The sequence below is a fragment of the Nannospalax galili genome, unplaced genomic scaffold, assembly GCF_000622305.1.
Source record: "Nannospalax galili isolate Female #2095 unplaced genomic scaffold, S.galili_v1.0 scaffold221, whole genome shotgun sequence".
Lineage (NCBI taxonomy): Eukaryota > Metazoa > Chordata > Mammalia > Rodentia > Spalacidae > Nannospalax > Nannospalax galili.
This window is the reverse complement of record NW_008344592.1, coordinates 847,370-858,388: the sequence shown is the minus strand read 5'-3', so window position 1 is coordinate 858,388 and position 11,019 is coordinate 847,370.

The following is an 11,019-nucleotide window of genomic DNA, read 5'->3' as shown; positions in this document are numbered from 1 at the left end:
CCACACCCCCTCTGCCCCGCCCCGGCAGCTCCCCGGGAAGAGGCGGTGGCGAGCCCCGCCGCCAGCCGGAGGCAGAGGCCGGCGGGCGTGTGCAGCGGCCGTGGTCGCCCTGAGCCGAGCAGCTTCGAGCGGCCCCAGAGGAGGCAGCACCCGAGCCCGCACCGCGCGCGTCCCACGTGGGCCCCGCACCTACCTGAGCCGGGACCGAGCTCGGAGGCCAGGGGCTGTGTGCAGGCGAGCAGCGGAGACCCCCACGCGGGGCCTGCTAGCTCTCCTGGTCCCAGCCGGGTGGGCTCGGCCCCGCCCTGCCCCCACCTCCTTCAGGGTCACGGCCAGCGCCGACCCAGCTTTCCCTTGGCTTGGACGCCTGGGTCTCACCCCGCGGCCCAGCGCCCAGCCTCGGGTGTCTCCAGCAGGGACCTGGCCGACGCCCACCAACCTCCACGCTGCCCTCCTATTGTTACAGCGGCCGGAGCTCGCCGGGATTGCGCTGTGCGTTCCAGCCGGGCTCAAGTGGCAACACCTTTGAACTCTCTGGGGGCTCGCCAAGGGCTGAGCCCCTAGCCCTGGGACTCAATACCCACCCTCCACAGACCCAGGCACACCCAAGGTAAAGGGCCTACCTAAATTAGGGTTATAACCACGGAGGTTCTTACTGAGCTCCTGCAGAAGGTCCTGCTTTGAACAGGGACTTAAAGCAAGACTTAGGGAAGGGGCAAATAAACCCAAGAACAGCGAGCCTAAAATAGCACCTGGAGAAGGTAGGACACCAATTAGTGTTCTCATTCCATAGATGAAGAAATTGAGGCAATTCTGACGTTAGGGTTCCTGGGGCAGGGCCAAGCCCTCCGAAAAGGCCAAGAACATTGAACTTCCTTTGTCAGAGGGACAAATGAGGAAGAAGTAAATGCCATGTACTTGTGGAATTTTTACTGGAAGTCAGGACATAGGGGACATGGACAAAAGTCTCCTACATTGGGACACTTTCACCTCCCGGGCTCACTAAGCCCTAAGCACATCTCAGGTGGTAGCTGTGATCCACCAAAGTCTATCCTAGGCAGCACAGAGTCAAGGCCAAGGCCAGCAATTCTGGTTCCTCATTGTAGGTCTATCTCCCCCTTCACCCCCAATATAGGATGCTAAGAGCAAACTGGAAAGAAGTCCAGAAGGGGAGGCCTGATTTGGACCTCCCAAGACATCCATAAACTAATAGAGGGCAAAGCAGTTGAGTGTGGTGGGGCACGTCTTTAGTCCCAGCACTCAGGAGGCAGAGGCAGGCGGATCTCTGTGAGTTCAAGACCAGCCTGGTCTACATAGTGAGTTCCAGGACAGCTGGGGCTACAGAGAGACTCTGTCTCAAGAAGACCAAAAAAAAAAAAAAAAAAAAACCCAAAAAACTAATAGAGGGCAAAACTAAGAAAGCCAAGGCCCCAATGCAGGACTGGGCATAGCTTGCCGGGTTTCCTCCATAGCATGGCCTGGAAAGTTCAGGACACAAACTATAATTAATCCTAAGAACTAACAATAATCAACTTATTTGGAACACTTATGTTCCAGGCACTGTTCTAAGACTTGTACTTGCATTAACTCAGTCTCTACAGTAACACCATGGGGTAGAAGTTAAACAAAGTCACTACATAGCTTATAAAGTGGAGGAGCCAGGATTCAAACCTTGGAAGTGGATTCAGAGCTCTCATATTTAACAACAGGCCAGCCCTGGATGTGAGGTATGAAGGTATCTCAGCCACTAGTGTGAAGACCCACCATGACAGAACTCTATTGATAGATATTTTTGTCTCCCTGTAGTTTCCTGTTACCCAGTACCCTGATCCAGAGACTAAAGTTTACTAAACAACTGCCTAATGGCATGGCCTTGGTTGCAATGCCCTCTGGGGGGAGGGAGGGATTATTATCAGTAGTTTTAGATGAAGCAGAGGTAATAGAAAATCTGTTGCTGTCATGAGGTTGGGAGGGGACAGAAAGCGCTATGGAAACCAGAAGTTTCCAGAAGATCTCAATAGCCTTGGAGGCTGAACAGAACTAACAAAATGAGTTACCACCCACAGTAAGTATAAACTTCTGCCCTTTGGTTCATACCAGAGAAGTTTCATAGAACCTCCTGACTATGGAATTGTCCTGACTACACAGTCTGTGGCAAGTAGCTACTTGTGGCTACTGAGCAGTCAAGATGAGCTAGTGCAACTGAGGAACTGCACATTTCATTTTGTGTATTTTAACTTAATAGCCACATGGGGCTAGTGACTAGAGTACTGGAAAGTGTGTTTTTACATGATCAAGTGCCCAAAACATACCGTAGAAAGAATCTAGATTTTGAGCAGTTATAGTGAAAATGACTTAAAAGATTTTTTTACTTGACTTTGAGCTCAATAATTGAGCTACTCCAAGATCTCTTAATCTCTTTAGGGAATCAAGATTTCCAAATTCATACTCAAGCCCAGAAAATACAGGAAAGGAGAGGAGAGGAGAGGAGAGGAGAGGAGAGGAGAGGAGAGGAGAGAAGAGAAGAGAAGAGAAGAGAGAAGAGAGGGAGAGAGAGAGAGAGGCAGAGGCAATGTGAATATGCCGCATCAACTGAAACCAGAGATAAGATCCCAGCTAGACCACAGGACTCAGCTCCAGGCCTCACATTCTGACAGAGACACTGTCACACTGAAGTGTGTCAGAAGGAGGGGACCAGAATGTTGAGGACCTGGAGATCACATGATATGATGACTGGTGTAAGTGGCCTAGAAAAGGGTGAGCTTTTGGGGGTGGTAGCTATCTCCAGACATCTGCAGGGCTGCCACACAGAAAGGGATATGATCTGTTTCCTATTACTGCATTTGTGTCTAGTAAGCAAAACAAAAACTTCTGTATAAGTGAATCCCTAGAGGGCCCTTGTTCTGAGAGAGGCTCCATACGGAAGCAAATCTGTTATTCCCCTTAGCCTCATCCACCCAAGACCCAAGTTCATACGAAACACTGACCACAAATTTTCTGGATCAATGACGATGAAGGAATTACACTCAGGTCCAATGGGTAGAGACATTCAGGAGGACAAGTTCAGTTCACTATAAAGAACTCTTCAGAGCTAGGGATGTAACTCAGTGGGTAGAGTACCATGCCTAGCATGTGGAAAACCCTGGGTTTGATCTCAAGCATTGACAAAAAAAGAAAGAAAAAGAGAAAGAACTCTAATGTTTAGAGCTATCCCAAAATGAAATGAATGGGCCTCCTTGTTGATGAACTCTTGTTAGTAACTACTCAGAGAAAGACCAAGTCTTGGGGCTGGAGAGATGACTCAGCAATTAGGAACACTGGCTGCTTTTGCAGAGGACCCAGGTTTCGTTCCCAGCACCCACATGGCAGCTCACAACTGTCCATAACTCCAGGTACAAGGGATCCGATGCCCTCTTCTGACCTCTGTGGGCATTGCATGACATGGGTACATCTAGATTCATGCGGGCAATACACTCATACACATAAATTTTTTTTTCTATTGAATTTTTGTGTATTTCATACAAAAAATCTGAATCTTTATACCCCCTTCCCCTTTGGCACCTTCCCATAGCTCCCCCCCTACTGGAATTCATACATTCTGTCATTTGTGTTAAGGCCTATCATGTAAAGTTAGTGTCCCCAGATGTCCCTCAGTGAAAGTTCATCCACTGGAGAAAATAAAAATAATTTTTAAGGGGCTGGAGAAATAGCTCAGTGGTTAAGAACACTGGTTGTTCTTGCAGAAGACCTGGGTTCGAATCCCAGCACCCACATGGCTGCTAACAACTGTCTGTAACTCCAGTCCCAGGGAATCTGACAGCCTCTTCTGACCTCCTTGGGCATTGCACAACACGAGTGCACTTACCTACATGCAGGCAATACACGCACACATATAAAAAAATTTTTAAAAATAAAATTAAAAAAAAAATTTTTTAAAGAAAGACTAAGTCTTCATTGGGAGGCAGAACCAGGAACCAGACAACTTGTGAAAATGAGCCAGTTCTAATAGGAGGGAAAAGACAAAATCATACCATACTGCCAGGCTATCATGTGTCGCCCTGGATGGATCACAGCCAGACCCTAATAAGGCCCAGCTCTAGGCCCCACACATTCTAGGGGACACTGTCACACTAGAACAAATTGATGGGGAGAGACCAAAGTCAGGGGGGTCCAGATAGGAAGATCTGCAGTGGCCCAGGAGGTCAGAGGAGAATAGAAAGCCAAAAACAAATGTGACTTGAAAGGAGCACTGGCTAGATTAGGATCCATAGGTCCCGGGCCTGCTTCTACCATTATCTTACTGTTGTCCCTTGGGTGTCTGCCTTCTCCTCTCCAGATTTCAGTGTTCCTATGTGTGACATGCAGAGTGATCTCCAGAGCCTCCCCTAACTCTGGATTCTTTGAATAGGAGACAGAGAATGAAAACTAACTTGGATAATGTGGAAGAAAGCCTGGATAACCTTCACAGTAACAAGATCATTTGCCTCCTTTACTTAACTATTGTTATTGCAAAGACACAACAGGATTTGTGGACTGGGTTTGTGGGGAGGCCAGATAAGAGTCAAGTAGATGGTAGGGAGGAGAAGAGGAACAATGGCCTGTGAGCTTCTGGGAGGGGTCAGCTAATACTACCCTTCCCCCAGGATCTTTGAAGACAAATAGTGCCCAGTGCCCAGTCCTGGTCTGCTTCCTCATTCCTCTGAGACACACCCCATACTTGGCTAAAAGAATGAACCAGTTCTAAGTTAGACTCCTCTCTCTCTCTCTCTCTCTCTCTCTCTCTCTCTCTCTCTTTCTCTCTCTCCCTCTCCTTCTCCCTCTCCTTCTCCTTTCTTATTTCTTTTAGTTCTAGGGATCGGACTCCAAGGTCTTGTAGATTCAAAGCACGTGATCTATCACTGAGCTAGACCCCAACCCTGCCCTTATTTTCCTAGTGTTCACCAATCAACCCTCCTCTGAGCTTTTCCTTAAATAATAAGTACCATTTTCTAATTGGGAAATAACCAATATTATTGAACACTAGTATGTGCTTAGTACTTGAATAATTTTCTCATCCTGGGGGGTGGCTCTAATTATTATCTCCATTTTATAGATGAGGACACTGTGGCTCACAGACATTCCCAATTTTCTTGTAGTCACTTAGCTTATCAGGGAGATTCCAGTTCTGGTACATGTCATTTCAAGGCTACATTCCTGAAGACACCCAGAACTTTATTATGTATTTTTACAACGGGGAGGGGGGAGCAAATCAATGTTCTCTCCAATTCTCAGCAGGGCAAACTGATACTGTGAGTTAAGTCAGTCTTGGACGAGTTAATAAAGCCTTTCATTGTGCAGAGTGGTGCTCTTTTTACTTCTGAGCTCTTGACTCTGCACTTTCCACGGTTCTCCTGTCCTCCAAGTAGATCCCCTGGCCTGCTTAAGAGAAGGGCTTTCATTTATCTCTTTCCCGGCAGAAGGGAAAGACTTTCTATAAGCAGAAAGTTATTTCAGGCGTGGTGGCTCAGGCCTTTGATCCAGGCACTTGGGAGGCAGAGGCAGGCAGATCTCTGTGAGTTCAAGGGCAGCCTGGGATACACAGAGAGTTCCAGGCCAGCTAGGGACACAGGGAGACTCAAAAAGACCAAAAAAAGAAAGTTAAAGTTATTTCCTACCCCTTCCCTTGCATCAATTTACATATACTCTAGCCCAGAGTCTTGTGGTGACAGAGCTGAAGGCTTACACAGTGAGTCATGTGGAGCTGACCTGCCAAAGTCACCCAAGCACAAGGTGTTAAGCTCAGTTTAGAGAGGTGGAAAATAGGGCAAGTGTTGTCATCCCCAACAGCTTGATCTAGTTGCAGCATGTGCCCCCTAAATCATCTCATCCTCCAAATACTGCAAATATTAGGGGCAGAGAGGACCTGTGCAGAGGGGATAAAAGAAAAGACAAACTAATTCTGACATCCTTTAGGATTCATGTAGGTCTGATTCCAGGAAGTGCCACTGTGGGTGCTAAAATCACAGATACTTAAGTTCTTTATATAAAATAACACAGCCTTGCCTGGTGTGGTGGCGCACACCTTTGATCCCAGCACTCGGGAGGCAGAGGCAAGTGGATCTTTGTGCGTTCAAGGCCAGCCTGGTCTACATAGTGAGTTCCAGGACAGCTGGGGCTACAGAGAGACCCTGTCTCAAAAAGACCAAAAAACCCCACAAAAAACACAGCCTTTGCATAGAACATACACATGACTTTCTATACACTTTAAGATTATATATAATGCCAGGCGTGGTGGCGCATGATTTTAGTCCCAGCACTCGGGAGGCAGAGGCAGGTGGAGCTCTGTGAATTCGAGGCCAGCCTGTTCTACATTGTGAATTCCAGACCAGCTGGGGCTACAGGGAGACTGTCTCAAAAAGACAAAAAATAAAAAAATAAAAAGATTATGTATAATACCGAATCCTATGTACATTATATGTAGACAGTTCTTATGCTATATTGCTTAAGGAATAATGAGAAGGGGAAAAAATCTGCATAGTCAGTACAGATGTGATTTTCTTTTCCTAAGATTTTCATTCTTAGTTTGTTGAATTTGCAGGTGCAGAACCCACCAATATAGAGGGCTGACTGTATATATTTGCAAAAAGTGGTGGGCACGTGGTGATTTTCCCAAAAGAGTTGAGAATGAACTGGTGTCTTGAAGAGTCAGACCAGCACACATAAGAGGTAGAGAGGCTGAACCATACACATTTATATCTTAAGTATATACGTGGTGTAGCAGCAGTGAAGTACACTATGGCTTTGGTGAAGGACAGGATTTGAATACAGTGTCTGCCTCTCTCCAGCTGTTTGATTTTGGGCAAGTTATTCAACCCCTGTGATCCAAGCACTACTTTTCATTATTTGCCCTTCCTCTTTGCCAGTAAGAAGGTTGTTAAATGACCCAACCAGTTGCCATATGACTTGAGTACTCTTCAGCAGGCGTGTGCTTCCCCAGCCATGTCAAGTCAAACCACGTGACTTGCTTTGGCCAATGACCATGAGCTCAAGAGCTGAAGGCCAGCTCTCAGCAGATACTTGAACCAATGCATGTTTCTGTCTAAACTCTTATTCTTATTTCTGTCACTGGAATGGTGCACCCTGGTTAGGTGCTATGCCTGTGTTTGGATCCAGGAGTGAAAAGACACAGGGCAGAGTGCTAAAGACCACCCACAACAGGCTCCCATTGGAGCTGGAGAGATGGCTCAGCAGTTAAGAGCACTGGCTGCTCTTGCAGAGGACCCAGGTTCAATTCCCAGCACCCACATGGTGGCTAACAACTGTCTGTAACTCTAGTTCCAGGGTTATTAGACACTCTCTTCTGACCTCCACAGGTATTGCATGACACAAGTGCACTTACATACATGTAGGCAAAACACTCATAAGCAAAAAAATAAAAATAAATAATAAATAAAATATTGAGAGAAGTTATAAGGGGGCTGCAGAGATGGCTCTGGTTAAGAGCACTTGCTGCTCTCAGAAGACAAGTTCGGTTCCCAGTACCCATATCAGGCAGTTCACAACAAGCTGTCTGTAACTCCAGCTCTAGAGGATCTGACACTCTCCTCTGGCCTCTGCCACTTTCCTTTTCCCATAAATAAAAAATAGAATAAAACCCTGTGTCCAAAGAAGTTATAAGCCAAAGAGGTTTGGGAGATTGTATGTCATCACATCATAAATTGGTAAACATTGACAGGTATACAACTAACAGTATGGGTGATTTTAGTAGTATCTAGTAGTATCTACCTACCTTGAAGTATTGTTATAAGAATTAAATAAGATTAACTAATGAAAAATGTATAACCATGAACACTCTGTAATACCATTATTTAGGAGACTGACACAGACAGATTGGGAGGTTAAGGCCAGTCTGGGCTACATAGTATGACCCTACCTCAAAATACAAAATAAGGGCTGGCAAAATGGCTCAGTGGAAAAGCTCTTGCTGCACAAGCCTGAGGACCTGAGTTTGGTTCCCAGAACCCACTAGAGACAAATGCAGTGGCCCACATCTGTAATCTTAACACTCCCAAAGTGAAGTGGGAGGCAGAGATGGATTAATTTCCTGGAAGCCCAAGGGTGAGTTAGCCTGAAGTATAACAGAGCAACAGAAACAAGAGAAACCCTGCCTCAGTGAGGTTGAGAGAATCAAGTCTCAGAATTGTCCTTGGATCTCCATGTGTATGTTAATTTTGCTGGGTGTGGTAGTGCACGCCTTTAATCCTAGTGCTGGGAAGGCAGAGGCAGGTGGATCTCTGTGAGTTCAAGTCTAGTGTGCTCTACACCCAGAGTTCCAGGCCAGCCGGGGTACAAGGTGAGACCCTGTCTCTAAATAAATAAACAGCAATTTTACCCACACATACAAGGAAATTTGATGACTAGTGGAAATGCCACTTACAAAAGAGTAGTCCAAGATGTGACTGTGTACTGAGTAGCACCCTTCCCAAGTTTGTCCTCCCCTGTAAACTAAAACTATTAATTTATTTGGAAATAGGGTGTAAGCTGGACATGTTGACACATGCCTATAATCTCAACACTTAGGAGGATGAAGCAAGAGTATTGTGACAACACTGAGTTCCAGGCCAGCTTGGGCTTCAGAGTGAGACCCCCCAAACAAAACAGAAATAGGGTCTATATAGATACAGTTAGTTAAGAATTTCAAGAATACCTCATCCTAAGCTGGACACAATGATACCCACATACCACAGCACTTAGGAAGCCATGACAGGACTGCAAGTTTGAGGCCAGCCTGGGCTTCAGAGTGAGACAATTTCTCACTGTCTGAAAAAAAAAAAAAAGATTTAGGGTGGATTCCTAAAAAGACTGCTGTCCTCTAAGAAGAGAGCACATGTGAAGACAATGTGAAGCCCAAGGCAACACTCAGATGTGTCTCTGTCAAGTCAGGGAATGCCAAGATGGCAGCCAACACCAGAAACCAGGAGAGAGCCATGGGGTGTTTCCTCCTTCAGAGTCCCCAGAAGAAAGCAACTCTGTTGATACCTTGACCTCTGGCCTCCTGAACTGTGGGAAAATGAATTTCTATTGTTTTAAGTCACCTAGTTTGCACTAATTTGTTATGTCAGCCCTGGGAAACTAGTACAGATGGATTATTTTAAAAATAATACTGAACAATTAGTTATTCCTTTGAAAAAAATAGAACTGGATTCCTGCCTTGCAGCATACATGAACACAACTTTCAGTTGAATTAAAACTCTGAATTTGAAAAGGAAAACTTTAAAAAAAAATAGAACAAGAAAATTGGAGCTGAAGAGATAGCTCAGTGGTTAAGAGTGTATACTGCTCTTGAAGAAAACCTGAGTTTGGGGGCTGGAGAGATGGCTCAGTGGTTAAGAGCACTGACTGCTCTTGCAGAGGACCTGGGTTCCATTCCCAGCACCAACAAACTGTCCTTAACTCCAGCTCCAGGGAACTCCTCAGGCACCTGCACTAGAGATGTACATACCCCACACATACATATACATGTACACATAATTAAAAATAAAATAAATCTTTTTTAGGCCGGGCGTGGTGGTGCATGCCTTTAATCCCAGCACTTGGGAGGCAGAGGCAGGTGGATCTCTGTGAGTTTGAGGCCAGCCTGGTCTATGTAGTGAGTTCCAGGCCAGCTGGGGCTACAGAGAGACCTTGTCTCAAAAAGACCAAAAAAAAAAAGCAAAAAGGAAAAGAAAAAAGGATCTTTTTAAAAACTACTTTCTTTAAAAAGAATAAGAAAATTATCTTCATGACATCAAAATAAGGAATTTTTAAAAATTTTACTTACTTTTTTTTTATGTGTACGAGCGTATTGCCTGCATGTATGTGAGTGCACCCATGTTATGCAATGCCCACAGAGATCAGAAGATGGTGTTTGATCCCCTGGAACTGCAGTTAGGGATGGATGTTAGCCAACATGTGGGTGCTGGGAATCAAACCTGGGTCCTTTGCAAGAGCAGCCAGTGCTCTTAACCACTGAGCCATCTCTCTAGCTTGGGAAGTATTTATTTCTTCAGAAAGACAATAAAACACCACAAATTATATTATCTGAGTTCTCCACAGAAACAGACTTAATAGAATATATATGGGTGAGAGATTATTTCTTATAGGAAATTGGAGCTAGGTGCAGTGGTAGCACATGCTTGTAATCCCAGTACTTGGGAAGTAGAGACAGGAAGATCAGAAGTTTGGTGCCAACAATGGGCTATGTAGCAAGGTCCAGCCCAGGGGAGCGGAGGGAAGGGAAGAGAAACTGGCACACATGATTATGTAAACATGTTCCAAGCTCTCTAGTCAGCAAGCTGGAGACCAAGGAAGCTACTGATTCAGTTCCAGCCTGAGTCTGCAGACTTGAGAACTAAGAGATCCAATTGGTTAAGTCTTAGTCCAAGCCAAAATACCAAAGCACAAGAAAACTAATATCTCAGCTCAAAGACTGTCAGAAGAAAAGAAAGAATTCTTCCTCAGGGCACCTTTTTGTTCTAGTCAGGCCCCAAGGCTTTATTCAGTTCACAGATTCAAGTATCATTCTCATCCATAGCACCCTCATAGACACAAGGAATGTTTGACCAAACATTTGGGCCCCCATAGTCTATCCAATCAAATTGACACAGAAATTAGTCACACAAAATGAAAAGAACTACATAGGCCAGCAAGATGGCTCAGCAGGTAAAGGCACTTGCTGCAAAACTTTAAGACTCGAATTTGATCCCCAGGACCTACATGGTAGGAGAGAGCTATCTCCTGCAAGTTATTGTAAGAATGGCTTTTATGGGGCTGGAGAGATGACTCAGCGGTTAAGAGCACTGACTACTCTTGCAGAGAACCCAGGTTCGATTCCCAGCACCCACATGGCGGCTAAAAGCTGTCCTTAACTCCAGTTCCAGGAGAATCCGAAGCCCTCTTCTGACTTCTGAGGCACTGCATGACACGGGTGCACTCACATACATGCAGACAATACACTCAGACACATAAAATAAAAATAATAAATAAAATATTTAAAAAAAT